We start from the raw sequence: 5155 nt of genomic DNA on the forward strand, positions 1-5155 counted from the left end.
TCTCCCACGTCCACGCGGTCCGGCCCCATCCCCACGTCCCGTCACTAGCCAAGACCCTTGGTCTCCGCAGGCTCTTGGCCGACTGAAGCAGGCCCTACGGGGTCGGCTTTGTGATCCCCTTCCATAGATGAGGATGCTGGGACTCGAGTCCCCGCTGCCAGGCATGGCACGGCGGGGGGCGGGGGGTGGGGACAGCGTGACCCACACACCGTGCTCCTCAGCCCTGACCTTGGCGGGAGCCGCAGGAGGAGCACAATCCTGCCTGTCACCCCCCGGCACCCCCTCCGCCATCCTCTTGTGAAAGCCAAGTCCTAGGGGCTCCCTCTTGGCCGGGGGGGGGGGGGGGCGCCTGCTCTCGGAGGTCCTGGGACCAGCCCTGAGCTCAGCGCTGAGCCCCGCAGCTCCGCCCACAGGGAGCGAGTGGCCCCGTCAGGTTGGTCACCCCGAGCTCTGTGACCCGCCTCTCAGCCCTCAAGGCGGGACAGTGATGGTCCCGGAAGGACGCTGCCCAGCCTGAGCCCCGCACCCCAAGGCCCACCTCCAGCCCCCTCTGGGTGCCATCCCTTACACCCCGCTAGGAAGTTGCCCCAATCCAACACCAGCCCCCGCTGCGTGCCCTCCCACACCAGCGCCCGGCACCCCGTCTCTGAGACTGAGCCCAAGGCCCCGGAAACAAGTGTCCCCGCCCCGCTCCTGGCTCCGGGCGCCGCGGACCCTGCCGGTGGTCACAGCTGAGCCAACGGGAAAGAGCCCTCGAATGCAGCCTCGCTGACCAGGCCGGCGACTCTCAGGGTCCTTGTGGCTGGAGAGCTCAGACCACCGTCCCAAGGCGGGGCGGGAGGGGGACGGAGACCTCACCCTGCCTGACCCCCGAGGAGCCCCGGGCCGGAGCACCCGAGCCCACGCCGCTCCTGTGTTTGTTATCAACTCGCCCAGCCCACCTGGGCCCCCGCCGTGAGCAAGGCCGAAACGCCAGGAGGGCGAGGGCAGCTCGCAGAGAAGTCAGTTCCGGCGAGCTGGTGGGTGTGACGGCAAACATCGGGGACAGGGACTGAGGGGGCTCAGGGCAGGCCCCCACCCCGAGGTGGGGCCATGAGACCTTCGGGGAGGCCCTCCCGGGGGGGACGGCGGGTGCAAGACCCTGAGGCGGAATGAGCAGCGCTGGACGGGGCGCAGTGGACGGGGTCTCCGGGCGTCCAGGAGGAGGTCGCGGGGCGGCTGGGCCCTGGGAGGGTGCCGGCGGCGTGTGGCCGGGCGGACTCGGGAAGGTCGGGCCCTGGTTGGGACGTGCCCACCTGTTGGCAGGTTGAGCGTCGAGTGAGCAGTGAATGTACGGAGTCTGGACCTCAGGGTGGAGGTTGTCGCTGCCGGTCGCCATGCCAACGGCATTTAAAGGGCGGGGTCTGGGGAGGTCACGGGCAGGCATAGCTGGGTCTGAGCCCGCGCTTCAGGTGGGGGAGAGGCGGGAGGGCCGGAAAAGATGCCACGGAGCCGGCCTGGCCCCAAATCCAGAGGCCAGGGGTGTTTTGATGCCTCCTCTGCCCCCCCACATCTGCTCTTCATGGCACAGCCGGAGGGACCCCATTTTCAGGAAGAGCCTGGGGCAAAGGCCAGGCCTCCTCACGGTCCATCCAGGAGCCCTCCCTCAGTCCCTGCACTGGGCGGGCCTCCTGGGTGCTCCATGGTGAGGCCACTCTTACCGGGGTCTGCTCGCCGCTGCCCCCCAGAGGCCTCGGTGGTGGGGCCAGCCAGGCTCCACGTGGGCAATAAGGCGGCCACGGAACCACACAGCGTCCTGACTCGGGGCGACCGCACTGGTCAGCCAGGCCACACACACCCTTCAACCCCGTCCTCCTTTCCTCCCGGCCCCAGTCCAGCCTCCCCTTGGACGCCTCCTGCGACGGGGCGCTCAGTATCACTACGGCAGCCACGTACCTGCCCTGGTCACTCCTTCCCGCGTGGGTTCCCGGGGAAAGCAGGGAGCCGGGCCGTCGGCGCCAAGGGACTTTTCCTCGCTGCTGCTAATCCTCCTGAGGGCATTTCTTCCGGGGCTTTTTATTTTTTTAAAATCTTTATTGTTGAAAGTATTACCTATGTCTGTCCCCTTCTTCCCCCCATTCACCCCCTCCTTCCATTGCTTTTTATTTTTTATTTTTTTAATATATTTTATTGATTTTTTTACAGAGAGGAAGGGAGAGGAATAGAGAGTCAGAAACATCGATGGGAGAGAAACATCGGTCAGCTGTATCCTGCACACCCCCCACCAGGGGATGTGCCCGCAACCAAGGTACATGCCCTTGACCGGAATCGAACCCGGGACCTTTCAGTCCGCAGGCCAACGCTCTATCCACTGAGCCAAACCGGTTAGGGCTCCATTGCTTTTTAGAGAGATGGAAGGGAGGGAGGGAGACAGAAACATCGATGTGAGAGAGACACACCAATTGGTTGCCTCCCGCACACACCCCGACGCGGGGTGGGAAGCGAACCTGCAACCCAGGTGTGTGCCCTTGAACGGGAATCGAACCCAAGACCCTTCTGTGCGCAGTCCGATGCCCTAACCACTGAGCGGCACCGGCCGGGCCTAGCCAGGGGACTTTGCCACTTGATTGCCTCCCTGAGGCTGGGCACGCGCCTCCCCTGACCACGCTCTCAGGCGTGCGCTGGGCCACGTACCTCTTCCTTTGGACCCATTAGCGTGACCTGGTAGCAATAAAACCTGCCACTCGGAGAGCCACACGGGTGTCCCCCAGCCCCTCTCCACAGCCGGGGGCCGCCGTTCAGACCCCTCGCCCGCTTCCTCCCGGGCACCCTCCCCGCAGGCGCCATCAATGTGCAGCGATGACACGGCGGGCCGCGGGGCCGTGTGAGTGATGTCATCTCGGGGGTTGCCTAGCAACCCCGACAACGTTTGGGAGGCTGTGGCCCTCGCGTGGGGAGAAGTCACATTTCTGCAGTTGAGCTAATCAGCTTCCTGGCAACGCGGCGGCGATGATCTCATGTTGTTCACGGCGGCTTCACGGGCGGCGCGCTCTGAGCTCTCCGCGCGCACAAAGCCCCGATTCAAAGCCCGCGCTGGCGTGCTGTTTCCAGGGTGTCGTTAACACGGCGTCCCTGCAGGTAACCATGGCAACGCCCGGTAATTAGTGTGGCGCTGGCCGCATTAAGGCCGGGCCAGGCCGGCTCCCCGTTTGCGCACATTAGGGCACGTTATTACCGGAGTAATTACCTGCAGTAACACGCAAATTGAACTAAATGGTCAATTGAAGTAAAGTGAATGGCTTTTTATTCTCGTCCCTAAATAATGCGTCTGCTGGGCCGAGGAGTTCAAGGTAAATACAACGCTCAAACGGATGCCTCGCCCGGGCCGGGGCGGAGCGGGGGCTCCGGCCCGCAGGTGTTCTGGGGCGTCACCAGCGCCCCCGCTCTGGGCGGGCACCGCCGTCAGAGGGGCCTCCGGGCCTGAGTGAACCCCCAGGCCGCGCACGCTGTCCGTCTCAGCTGCCTTGCTCATCGCCGCGGGGAGGAAGGCACAGAACTTTCCAGATGAGGATGGGGTGAAAGGCACGGCCCCTCCAGGGGTGCCCTCCTGCCCCCTCGGTAGGAGGGGCCCAACCGCCTGCTTCCCGGGACAGGATGCGAGGGGGAGGGGGGGTCAGGGGTGACTCCCGCCTTCACGAACAGAGCGTTTCTCAAATTCCATAAACTTGCATCTTCCAACAGGAAGTCACGCTGGACCTCGCAAGGAGACCTCACAGGGCCACGTTCCTCCCTCCCTTGGGGGGGGGGGGGAGGGGGAGGCTTGTGTGGCCAGAGGCCCAGCAGCGGACAAAAGGGAACAAAATCGTCCGTTTGGGGAGTCCAGCGATGGATGCAGAGGGGGCTCCTCGGGGGGCCTGGCGCCGGGGCTGGCCTCAGGGCAATGGCCACGGCCTTGGGGCTGACCGCCCAGGGCTGACAGGAAGCCCACAAGGGCACCCGAGCCACGAGGCAGAGACAGGTGCCAGGGGGGCGTGGGAGGGGCGGCCTGGCTCCGGGACGTGTGTGTAAGCTGACCCTGGAGGGCTCGGGGCTCGGTGCAGGGGGGCAGGGAGAAGGCTCCCAGGCAGCCCGGCCGGCGGGGCTCAGGGGTTGAGCATCGACCTATGAACCAGGAGGTCACCGTTCGAGGCCCGGTCAGGGCACAGGCCCCGGTTTCAGTAAGCCTCTCTCATTGATGTTTCTCTCTCTCTCCCTCTGCTTCCTTTCTGAAATCAATAAAAATATCCTTTTTAATCCTCACCTGAGGATATTTCCCATTGATTTTTAGAGAGAGTGGAAGAGAGAGGGAGAGAGAGAACCATGGATGTGAGAGAGGCACACTGATTGGTTGCCTCCCACAGGTACCCCCACCAGGGCCGGGGAGGAGCCTGCAACCGAGGTACGTGCCCTTGACCAGAATCGAACCCGAGACCCTTCAGGCCACAGGCGAACACTCTATCCACTGAGCCAAACCAGCCAGGGCTATAAAAATATTATTTTTAAAAAAGAAGGCTCCCAGTTAGAGAAACGGACCTCATCTCCATCTTGCCCTGCCACCCACGCAGAAACACGTGCACGTGGTGGGATGCCCACATGCCTACCTGCGCAGAGGGCGGCGGGAACCTGACTGAAGCCCCGCCCGCCCGCCCCCCCCCCCCCCCCCCCGGGGCACACTCACGGCGGGGAAGCGGCCGGTTTCCGAAAACCTTCCCCAAGGCCTGGGAGCTCAGGGGGCGGCCGCCGCGTGCACTCGGGGCTGGCGAGGCTGAGATAGACGGCGAGACGGGAGGGCGCACTCTCTCACCTCCACTGCCCAGGGCCAGGCGGCCACAGATACAACGGGGGGCGGGGGCGGGAGGGCCAGGGCCCAGGGCGGGACTGAGCCTGACGGGTACTCGATAACCGTCTCCAGGGGGACCCACGGCAGCGGAGGGTGGGGCGCAGGGCGCAGGCTGAGGGGTGGGGGAGGGTCTGGGCTCTGGCACCCCCCAGGGGCCTGGGTCCCTGGGTCTGGGGGCACCAGGACACACGTCTATAAAAGGAGACAAGCAGCCCTGACCGGTGTGGCTCAGTGGATAGAGCGTCGGCCTGCGGACTGAAGGGTCCCGGGTTCGATTCCGGTCAAGGGCATGTACCT

The sequence above is a fragment of the Cnephaeus nilssonii genome, assembly GCF_951640355.1.
Source record: "Cnephaeus nilssonii genome assembly, chromosome: 14".
Taxonomy (NCBI): Eukaryota; Metazoa; Chordata; class Mammalia; order Chiroptera; family Vespertilionidae; genus Cnephaeus; species Cnephaeus nilssonii.